This window comes from Trachypithecus francoisi, unplaced genomic scaffold (genome assembly GCF_009764315.1).
Source record: "Trachypithecus francoisi isolate TF-2019V2 unplaced genomic scaffold, Tfra_2.0 Lachesis_group17, whole genome shotgun sequence".
Classification (NCBI taxonomy): Eukaryota; Metazoa; Chordata; class Mammalia; order Primates; family Cercopithecidae; genus Trachypithecus; species Trachypithecus francoisi.
In genome coordinates, this window is record NW_022681462.1 from 66,739,120 (window position 1) to 66,751,130 (window position 12,011).

The 12,011-nt window shown below is 35.9% G+C and overlaps 1 pseudogene; it reads right to left on the reverse strand.

Moving 5' to 3' along the window:
- Positions 1-10,722: 10,722 nt before the first annotated feature.
- LOC117062998 lies at positions 10,723-11,757 on the reverse strand (annotated as a pseudogene).
- Between the last annotated feature and the right edge of the window lie 254 nt (positions 11,758-12,011).

Here is a 12,011-nt window from a genome sequence, read left to right on the forward strand (position 1 = left end):
ATGCCATAGCACTGTTTTTTGTTGGTTTTGGTTGTTTTTTATTTTGTACTCTGCTTCCTGCAGTATTTAGAAACTACCCCAGCAGAGTGCCTACTTGGACCTCCTTTGCTAGGTGATATGGAGGGGATCAGCATGCTGTGCCAGTATATCCAGTGATTAGCAGGGGATGACGGGTCTTTATGGCATCTCGCAGGTCAGATGGATTGGGCTTTCTTAAGCACAATAGATCAGCTGCCCTCATGCTGTGGCTTTTGTTGATACTGTGGAAGTCATTCAGCCTGTCTCCAAAACAGCATGATTTTGACAAGGTTTTAGTCCCCGCTGCTGAATAGAGTATATTCAATGCCTAGTCAATTTGCAGCAGCAATTAAAAGAACCCTTAGCCTTGCTTCCTTTATGTAAAACTGTTGACAGGTAGTAAAGAGCTGTGTGGCACACTTGGATACATGTTGAAAATGACTTGTGTTTTCAGACACACCTCAAATTCCCAAATACATGAACAATAAGGAAATGCCAATCAGTTTAATGATTTCTTCCCTCAGAATTCCATTACAGAAGTGAAATCAAGTTTTCTGATATATAGCCTAAAGTTGCAGTTGAATGCATTTCACTAAGAAGAAGTTGAGGCATTATGACCAAACAATATGCTTGATATTTCTGTGGCAGGGAAAAAAGATAGTTTTGACAAAGTATTCTGTACTGGTCCTACTTTCTCTTGGCTCCTACTTCCTTTCCTGAAGAATTATTTTTTTCTTAGACGGTATTATTTTCTTCCTTGATTAAAAATTCTCTCTCATCATTAATTTTTTTTATGTGTTTGCTAGGTGACAGGTTTGTGATATTATTTAGTAACAATATTGATATTAAATTAGTTTTTATTTTATTTTTATTTTTTATTTTAGTGGAAGTGAGATCTCACTGTGTTGCCCAGGCTGGTCTTGAACTCCTAGCCTCAAGTGATCCTCCCATCTCAGTGTCCCAAAACGTTGGGATTACAGGTACGAACCACTGTGCCTGGCCAATAAGTTCTTTAAGCATGCTCTTGGAAGTCTGTTTTGGGACCTTCAGTGGCTATTTAAATATCTGTGCTTGGCTTGACATCTTTTGAACACTCATCCTGCATTAGAGGAATTTAGTACATTAGATGTCCTGCCTACACAAGCTAGAGGCCCTTCTTTTCATAATGTCCTTCAAAACAGATTTTAGAAAAAGGTCCAAAGCTCTTTCAATTAGACAAATGCACATAAGAGTCTGATTCAGGAGACAGTGATGTGAGAAAAAGGATGCTGGGTAGAATTTATTTGGGGAGATACAAGTTATGATGAAGAGATGTCTGGCTGTCAGAGCATCCTATGGCTGGAGCTGGCTTTGGGAGTCCCAGGGTTTGAACTTGGAGGTGGCTGCTGGAAGGTCTCCACTGGAGTAGCCTGCAGTCTAATCTAGGAACTGGTATCTCTAGTCTTAAAAAGTCTTGAGTCCTTGCAGAGGCTCAGTGAGCTGCCTCTATCCATATATATATGACATTATATATAGCTAAAGTGGATATTCTTGTAAAACCAGCACTAAGAGATAACCAAACTTTCAAACAATGACTTTCAATTCTTATTTTGATATCTTATGTAGCTCTTAATAGAAAGAAGAATGGCAGATGTTTTCCCTTACATGCCAACCATTCCTTTAATCTACTTTCTATTCTCCTTGTTTAATCACCCACCATTACCTTTCATATGGTGGATACTCAATAAGTACTGAATATATAAACTGTCTTATTCAAACCTTATGATATAAGATTCAAATTCTCTGTATCAAGTGCTTGAGGGTAAAGCAGCATTAAATTGATCATAAGTAGAAAATATTGTCCTAGAACTTAGTGGATTGAAAGTGCCTTGAGGGAGGAAGGAGAATAATCAGATGAAAAGAGAGAAGGTGGGTAATAGGAAAAACAAAAAATAAGAAAAACTTGTTTATGAGCCACAAATTCTCCTTTAGTTATGAGCAAAAGGAAAAAATACTTTTTTCATAAGCAATCAAAAAATAAATGTTGCCATTTAAATCATTTCTGTGAAAACAAAGATGTCATTTAAAATTTAATAACACTTGTCTAGAATGTTGTTTTATTATTTTTATAATAAAGTATGGAAAATGCAATAACAAAGGATAAAGTAATAAATCAAGTTGCCAGCGTGATAAAAAATTATTAGAGCAATATCAAATTTAACTGGACTCTCATTTAATGGGGTGTTAGAAAGCTAATAAAAATAGTTTTGAGGCAACAGGCAATAAGTGACTCCAACTCACACAACTTTAATAGTGAGGAAGAAGGGGTCTGGTTACACAAAATAATAATACGTGTCATTTTCTTTCTTTTTTTTCACCTGTTTTGAAATAAACCTTTTATTTTAGAATAGTTTTACATTTACGGAAAAGTTGCAAAGATGGTATGTAAAGTTCCCCAGTTACTAGTTTTTCCCACTGTTACCCAGTTTTCCCCACGGTTAACATCTTGTTACCCAGTTTTCCCTACTGTTAATATCTTACATTACTATGTTACATTAATCACAATTAATGAACTGATATCAATATTATTATTATTAAAGGCTTTAAGAGTTATTGTTGAAGATTTATAAGTTTATAGATGAAATAATATTTAGAACACACCAAGCTTTGAATTAGAAATATTTTAAAGTTTGAATTCTTTGATTTTAAGAATTAAAACTTTTGAATTCTCACATGTAGTCATAGTTGGGAATATATCCACAAAGCAAATAGACCAATTCTTGTGAGAACGATTCTAAAACAGGTTTTTCAGGTGTCATTCACCTTTTGGAGCCTTGAAAGGGGGAAGGTTACTTTCAAAGCCTAACATTCATTTAATCTATCTGTAGTACTCCATATGAATGGCAGTCACTACTTATCGACGTCTCAGGTTTTGTTAGATATATTTGTTTTAATTAATTATTTATTTATTTTTATTATACTTTAAGTTCTAGGGTACATGTGCACAATGTGCAGGTTTGTTACATATGTATATATGTGCCATGTTGGTGTTCTGCACCCATTAACTCATCATTTACATTAAGTATATCTCCTCATGCTATCCCTCCCTCTTCTGCCTTCCCCACAATAGGCCCCAATGTGCGATGATCCCCTTCCTGTGTCCAAGTGATCTCATTGTTCAGTTCCCACCTATGAGTGAGAACATGTGGTGTTTGGTTTTCTGTTCTTGCCATAGTTTGCTGAGAATGATGGTTTCCAGCTGCATCCATGTCCCTACAAAGGACACGAACTCATCCTTTTTTATGGCTGCATAGTATACGTGTCATTTTCAGCAACTAAAATTTCATTGTCTGAAACTTGTTTGGGATAGTGCTCTAATTTAGTAACCCCTATTTTAATTGTATTTTTACAATGAAGTAGACTTCACTTTCTGTCAAGTGTCATCAATTCAGTTTTCAAAGCCTGTATGTCTCCACACACATCTACCTATACTACTACTACTACTAATAAAATACGAGAATAATTGGGTCAGAAAGCTATTCTGTTAAAACTGCATCATTTACCTACACAAGTGAAAATCAGCAAGGTATTGTGACATACAAGTGCCAATATATTGAAGGTATAGATTCAAATACTTTTAGAGGTTAAATGGACTTTAAAGGTCATCCCCAATTTTCTACTCCCTTAGGAATCTTTTCAATAACATCTCTGGCAGATGACCATATAACTGTAGTGGTAGGGACTCTGTTTCACTTTAAGTATCCATTTGTTTACTGAACAAAATAATTATTGGTCTTTTTGCATGCTACAGGCATCATGCTAGGAGGGTGTTTGCTAGATATCATGTACCACATGTTGTGGAGGCCTACCTTTAGAATGTTCTTCCCTCTCTACAGTGGGCTCAAATTCAAAATTTATGACCCATCAACAGCCATGCATTTATTTAAAATTAACCAATAGTTAAAATTTCTAGGTATCTTGGAGCTTCATGATCCAAATAACTAAATTTAATTGTTAGGTAGAGAAATTGGTATAGTTCTGTTTAATTATACTTTTTCTTATCAGAATAGTAATCTTTATTAAAATATCAAGGCTTATCAACTTAAAGAACACCAGGTCAGGCATGGTGGCTCACGCCTGTAATCCCAGTACTTTGGGAAGCCAAGGCGGGAGGATCAGTTGAGCCAAGGGGCACTCAAGGTTGCAGTGAGCTATGATCTTGACACTGCACTCCAGACTGGGCAAAATGAAGAAACAAGTAAATAATTAAAAAAAAAATTAAAAACCCATTTAAGAGAGGATATATATTGAGTGAAATAAGTATCTAGGTACACTTTATCTTCTTATTCATAACTGTTTTTTTAACAAAGTACTGTAATTCCCAATCATGTTTCATGAAAAGAGTTCTCCCTTTTATAGGTAAATCAAAATATAACATATTGTCTTTGAATTACAAGTCTTTCTTGAATTTAAAACTGATGCAGGGCTGATGCATCTCCTTTGCCTTCTGCCATGATTATGATGCCTACCCAGCCATGCTGAATTGTTAGTCCATTAAACCTCTTTCCTATATAAATTACCCAGTCTTGAGTATGTCTTTATTTGCAGTGTGACTACAGGCTAGTACAATATATGCAAAGTTTCTGACACGTAAAATTAAAAGTATCAACTCATAGAACACTGTGGATAGTATACAAACGTGTTTTTAAAAGCCCTTATTTTTAAATGTACCTAAATTTTCTTAAAGAATACTAGGCCAAAGGGAAGATTACATACATATACATACACATACTATGAAATTTTTAAAAAATATATTTAAATTTATCTTTAAAGCAAAAAAGGAACAATATTGTACTGTACCATGAAAAACATATTTAGAAGATATATAAGAAGAGCACAAAGGACAGGAAAAGGTTAAAAGGGATTACACTGTTGCAAATTTTATACGTTGTTTGACTGTACATAAGCAAAATATGCATATAGTAATCTCTAGGGCAGTCAAAGAGAGAAATATTATAAAGAGGATATCTTAAGAATTTGTAGGGGAAATACAAATCAAATGCTAGAAAAACATATTATTCAACAAAAAGTGCAGATAAAGATCTGTGGAACAAAATGTATATTAGTATTTGGAACAAATATCAATACTTAGAATAAATGGAAAGAAAAGAAACACTCCAATTAAAAGACTTTGATTATAAGACTGAATTAAAAAAACAAGATCTGCCTATATGCTATCTAAAAGGAATATTAAACAAAAAAGACACAGACTGCACTAAAATAAAAGTTTGAGGAAACTTCACTTTGAGAGCCCTAAGCATAGGAAAGCAGAGGTAAGTACATTAACATCAAAGTTTAGTGTACTTCATGACCAAAAATATTATCAAAAATAAATCTGTATGCTCACAATAATAGACTTTCAAAATACAAAAGCAAAATTAATAAATGTAGAAGAAAAATTAAAATGCACAAACAATTGGAAATATTAACACTACCCTCTCAAAAATGGATAGGACTCATAAAAATCAATGCAGACATGATATGTTTGAACAACTATAAATCTTAATTGACATCGATAGAACACTACATCTAACAGTTGAAGAGTACATATTATTTTCAAGTGAGCATTAAACGTTCACCAAGATAGACAAAATGCTGTCTCATAAAACATAAGATCAAAGAATCAAAATAATACAGAGTATATTCTCTGAGCACAACAACATTAATTTAGAAATCAGTAGAAAGGACATATACTCCAAGTATCTGTAATAATCCATGGCTCAATGAAAAAATCTAAAGTAAAATTGGAAGATCTTTTTAGTATTCTGCTAAAATGGTGTTTAGAGTAAAATTTTTAGATTTAAGTGCCTGTAGTAGAAAGAAAAATGCCTGGGTAGAAAATCAATGATTTAAATAACCACCATAAGAAGGTAGAAATGAGTGAATTTTTTAAAGTAGATAGAAAAGTAATAATAAACAATAAGATCTCATCATACTGTACCCCATAACATGCCTAATTAGTATATATGTCAATGAAAAATAAACATAAAGAAAGTAAATCAATGCTACAGGTCAGTGATGAAGAAAAATAATGAAAAAAATTAATACTAAAGCCAACAATGAAGAAACTTTTTTTTTTTTTTTTTTGAGGCGGAGTCTCGCTCTGTGGCCCAGGCTGGAGTGCAGTGGCCGGATCTCAGCTCATTGCAAGCTCCGCCTCCCAGGTTTACGCCATTCTCCTGCTTCAGCCTCCCGAGTAGCTGGGACTACAGGTGCCCGCCACCATGCCCAGCTAGTTTTTTGTATTTTTTTTTAGTAGAGACGGGGTTTCACCGTGTTAGCCAGGATGGTCTCGATCTCCTGACCTTGTGATCCGCCCGTCTCGGCCTCCCAAAGTGCTGGGATTACAGGCTTGAGCCACCGCGCCCGGCCTTGAAGAAACATTTTTAAAATGGAATATTGGTTCCTGAAAAAGATTGATAAACCACTAGAGAAACTGATCGAAGTTAAAGAGAAAGAGAACAAAAAACTAACAAGAAAATTCAAAATGACAATATCTAGAATTTAAAAAATGGATATCATTAGAAAGCTTTCTTATATTAAAAGAGTTATAAAGAGTATAAACCACTTAGTGCCAAAAATTAGAAAATTTGGATAAAATAGAGTATTTGAAAACAAATCTCAGGACCAAGGCTTTACCTCTATTGCTTCTGAAACATTAATGAGCTCGAAAATCACTCTGAGGTTCTTGTTAAATTGCAGATTTTTATTCAGAGTTCTAGAGTAAGACTCAAGATGGTGCATTTGTAACAAACACCCATTTGATACTGATGCTGATAAAATAACTCTACTCTATGAGAAGAGATATCCACTATGCTCTTGCAATCCTTTTGTGTACTCAATGGATTTGTAAGCATAAAGGATAGGTTGCTTTCATCTGGAATCCAGGGAAGGAGAGCCAAAGACATGGGATATTGACTTGATAAGAATTTGAATGGTCACCAGGTTGTAACAGGCACCTGGGTACAAGGAGAAGAATCTGCATATTATTTGGAGAGAAATGAAAATAAAATTCTAAAAACACAAAAACAAAAAATCCACAAAATACACTTCACAAGCTTCATGCATCCTTCTTGAATTGGATCCTACTGATTCCGAGCTGGAGGGGTGAAGATACCTAAGCTAGAAGAGGAGCTATAATGTAACTTTGATAATGGATATAATGGAAATCTGTACCTCTTTTTATTCTCCCTTTTAATAATGGAGGTAAATTTTCAAAAAAAGATTAAAAATAGCAAAAAAAGTACAATTTAAGTAAAGATCACATTTAATAGGGCCCTTGATTTGGAGAAAAAAATCAAGTGTAAACATTTTTGTTGATATAATAATATTTTAGGCTATGTCGCTTTAGTGAAAAAATGTAATTTAAGTACTTTAAGAGTCACTAGTCTTCAAAAATAGTTAACCTTCAAAATGAAAACTAAGATACTTTTCTCATTTAAAAGTTAGCTGCACAGTCAATACAAAGTGTGTTTTGCCTCATATTAACACTGTGTGTCTCTAAAGCTCAGCATAAATAAAACAGGTACAGACCAAATTATTGTCTCTTTGATTTATATTTTTATTTCAGTAATACTTTACTTTCTATTCTGATTAATTCTAAATAAGCACCAACATCTAAGTTAGGATAATGTTGCTTGAAAAATCTTAGAAGTTTACTAAGATAAAATGCCAGACAAAAAGTAACCAATTATATCATAGAGCATCATGAAATAGCTACTTGGCTTTTGCAGCATGCTAATTTCTTGGAGAGTGGATTTAATTCAGAGTCTGGCCTGAGGACTGAAGTTCCAGAAAATCACCTTTGTTAAGAAGACTCCAAATTAATCAGGCCCTCAATTTTACAGGATATGTGTGCACAAAGCAGAATATTAAAACATAGAGATGGCAGATGTTTTTTCCGCCTGATTGTATTTCATCTGATGTGGCACATGCCTTTCCTGGAATCATGATTTCTGATCATCTGAATTCAGAGCATTAAGATGATTTACTATATGAACTCAGAGCACAGGAAACTGGGCTAAAGGGTATGTTAGGCCATGGAAAATCCTGGTGATCTCTGTCATCACAGGATGTGCCTGTGTAGTGATTAGAGGGCTGTACAGTAAAGCTTGCATTACCCTAATCTGGTGTCTCTACCTATAGACTTTGTTAGATAAACACTGATGATTCCTCCACTGCCTTTGCTTCACGTTTCTGGACTCCACTGAAACCTAGCACCTTTCTTCTATTCAATTATTTTTTTCTTCAGGCACTGTGGTAGGCAGAAAAAAAATGGCCCCTAAAGATGCCCACATCCTCACTCCTGGAACCTGAAAATATGCTATGCTCGGTGGCAAAGGGAAATTAAAGTCACAGATGGAATTAAGGTTGCTAATTAACCAACTTTAAGATAAGGACTATTCTAGATTATCCAGGTAGGATCAATGTCATCACAAGGGTTCTTAAATGGGGAAAGGGGAGGCAGGAAGAGTTAGTCTCAGAGTGAGGCAGTATGAGGTGACTAGATTGGCCATTGCTGGCTTTGGAGATGGCAGGGGACCAAGAGCCTAGAAATGCTAGCAGCTTCAAGAAGCTGAAAAAGGCAAGTAAATGAAAACATCCCTTTTGCATCCAGAAGGAAATCAACCCTGCTAACACCTCAGTTTTAGTCCAGTGAGACCCATTTCAGACTTTTGACACCGAGAACTGTGACATAACAAATTTGTGTTGTTTCAAGCTGCCCAACTTGTTGTCACTTGTTACAGCAGCCAATAGCACAGGCACATTATTCTGTCCTGTTGCTTTACTTTTGTCTTAGGAAATATCTTGTGCTTTAAAGGGATTTTTACCCTTGAGAATTTCATCCAATGTGAGTTGACTATAATGAAGACCAACTTATTGATGACTTACCTTACTGTAGTTTTCTATATATTGACAACAAAAGCATGGGCTATGGAGTAAAATGGTCAGAGTTCCAACTCTGGTTTTTCACTTGATGGCTCTGAGTCCTCTAATCGATTTGTTTTAAAGACTATCAATTTCTTAAACTATTATGCTTACTCAGCTATACCTAACTGACCTGACACATAGGATGTTTTGAAGTTCAAATTGGAGAATGATACATAATTAAGATAATCAACTTGTTTTCTTAATTTACAATGATAGACATTAAGATTGAAAGGGTATGCTATTTAGAAGCTGACTAACTTAGCAGAAGACATTTGCCCTATACCACCGTTTTTAAAACTCTGCCACTGGGCTGGGTGTGGTAGCTCAGGCCTGTAATTCCAGCGCTTTGGGAGGCCAAGGAGGTCACATTAAGAGCTCAGGTGATCAAGACCATCCTGGCTAACACAGTGAAATCCCGTCTCTACTAAAAATACAAAAAATTAGCTGGGCGTGGTGGTGGGCACCTGTAGTCCCAGCTACTCAGGAGGCTGAGTCAGGAGAATCGCTTGAACCCAGGTGGCAGAGCTTGCAGTGAGCCAAGATCACACCACTGCACTCCAGTCTGGACAACAGAGCGAGACTCCATCTCAAAATAAATAAATAAACAAACAAATAAACAAACAAACACTCTGCCATTTATTTTGCTGGGAAACTTGGTTGAGAGATGGGGAAAGGTTGAAGGAAGGGAGAGGTTGGGTGGTGAACTAATTTCCTCCTTACCCACACTCGATTTAAACCAAAGCAATACCAATCTGTGAAAATAGAATTTGAAGTAAAGGGAGAGGGTTCAAAGAAATTGAGAACCCTTGCACTGTGGTATGTGCAAATGCAGGTCCGTGTAGCCTTGAATAGTTCCTCTGGCCTATCTATGTCAACATTTGGAGATGCACAGTTCCTATAAACATGTGCATAGAACCAGAAGAATATATATTTGCATATGGGATTAAAAGAAATGTCTGCTGTAAAATATCTAGCACAGAGCTACAGAGTGTATTTTTAATACACTCTGTATTAAAGATGAGTATTTGATAACACTAAGTGATATGAAGCCAAGAAATGTAGTAGTGTTCGAATCCTCTCCACCTTCCTTACTGTTGGGCTCTGACTTTAGACACTAAATAATTCCAGGACGTAAGTGAAAACACATTTCAATTGACCTCTATTCTGCTTACTTCGTAAAAGCCTGTGCATTATTTTTTAAATGAATTTTGTTCTGTTTCTAAAATGCCTTTTCTAGAAAGTTTCTGTCTGTTGAATTCATTATTTAAAATTGAATCTTACTGCTTTGGGTAAATAACAGTATGATGTTTACTATATATTCGCATTGTGCTGGCATTAGGTAAGGATTTATACAGTGTTCCTGCTTATGAAGAGTGACATATTTTATAAGAGGGAAAAACCATGGAAATGAATTCTCATAGTTTAAAAATAAAATATATCCAATGTCTGTCTTGCAAAATATTATACCACATAGTTAATAATATAGCAATTAATATTCTTAAACATTTCCAAAAGACAAAGTATACCATGAAAATATTAAAAAAAAAAAAAAAACTACATTAAAACCCTTTGTTGGACTGCTTTCCACTTTCCACAGAACAGAACTAAAATAACCTGTTATACAATTAGTCACAAATACAGTCCTCGAGTTTTTTGCCCATACACACGAGTATTTTTCTAAAACATGTCTTCTTTGTAGTAGCTAGGCCCTGCCACCACTGTGCTTGTCTGAGTTTACAAATCTGTTGTAACCTGTAGCTTCCCTGTGACTTCTCTGGCTCACCTCTCTTGCTAAGCTTTGTTTCCTAATTAAAATCTTCTGCCACTGCCATAGCTACTGCTTCTACTGGAACCGCCATAGCCACCTTTGTTTCATTTTTGGCAAAGTATTGGCCTCCACCACCATAAGGGCCAGAGCTTCTGCCTCCAAAATTTCCTCCTTTTGTGGGTCCAAAATTTGAAGAGTGATTGTTGTAATTGCCAAAATCACTGTAGTTTCCACCACCTCCAAAATTGCTTCCATCATTACCAAATCCATTATAGCCATCCCCACTGCCACCATATCCAACACCACCATGGCTGCCACCAAAGTCACCACAACTACTGAAGTTTTTCCATGATCAAAGTTGTCATTCCCACTGAAACCACCTCCATGACCACCACCAAAGTTTCCAGAACCAGTTCGACTTCTTTGGCTGGATGAACACTAGCCATCTCTCGCTTTGACACGGCTTTCCTAACTTCACAGTTGTGGCCATTCACAGTATGGTGTTTCTGAATGACAATCTTATCCCTGGAGTCATGGTCGTCACATGTTACAAAGTCAAAGCCCCTTTTCTTGTCACTGCCTTGGTCAGTCATGATTTCAGTTGTTTCAATTTTTCCCAACTGTTCAAAATAATCTCTTAGGTGATGTTCTTCAGTGTCTTCATTAATGCCACCAACAAATATCTTCTTCACAGTTAAGTGGGCACCTGATCTTTCATAATCTTCTCTTGAGACAGGTCTCTTTGATTCCACAACTCTTCTATCCACCTTGTGTGGCCTTGCATTTATGGCTGCATCCACCTCCTCCACAGTGGCATATGTGACAAACTCAAAGCTCCTGGAGCACTTTGTGTTTGGATCTCTCATGACTACACAGTCCATGAGCATTCTCCGCTGCTCAAAATGGCTCCTCAGGCTCTCATCAGTTGTTTCAAAGCTTAACCCTCCAATGAAGAGCTTCCTCAGCTGTTCCGGCTCTTTAGGAGACTCTGACTTAGACATGATGGTGGGGACAAGAGAGACTTTAACCATGCTTCTTCAGCGGCATCCACGGGCAGAAAGGCTATGAAAGTATTTTAAGCAAATAAATGTGTTACAAATATTTACAGAACACAAGAATTCTTAATATTATCAGCGGATGTGAAAAATAAATAGACATGATAATTTCATTTGAATAAAGAAAGCACAATAAATTATCCCATGAAAAAGTTGAAGAAACAAAAATATTAACTGTCAAAACTTACTAAGATTGAGTG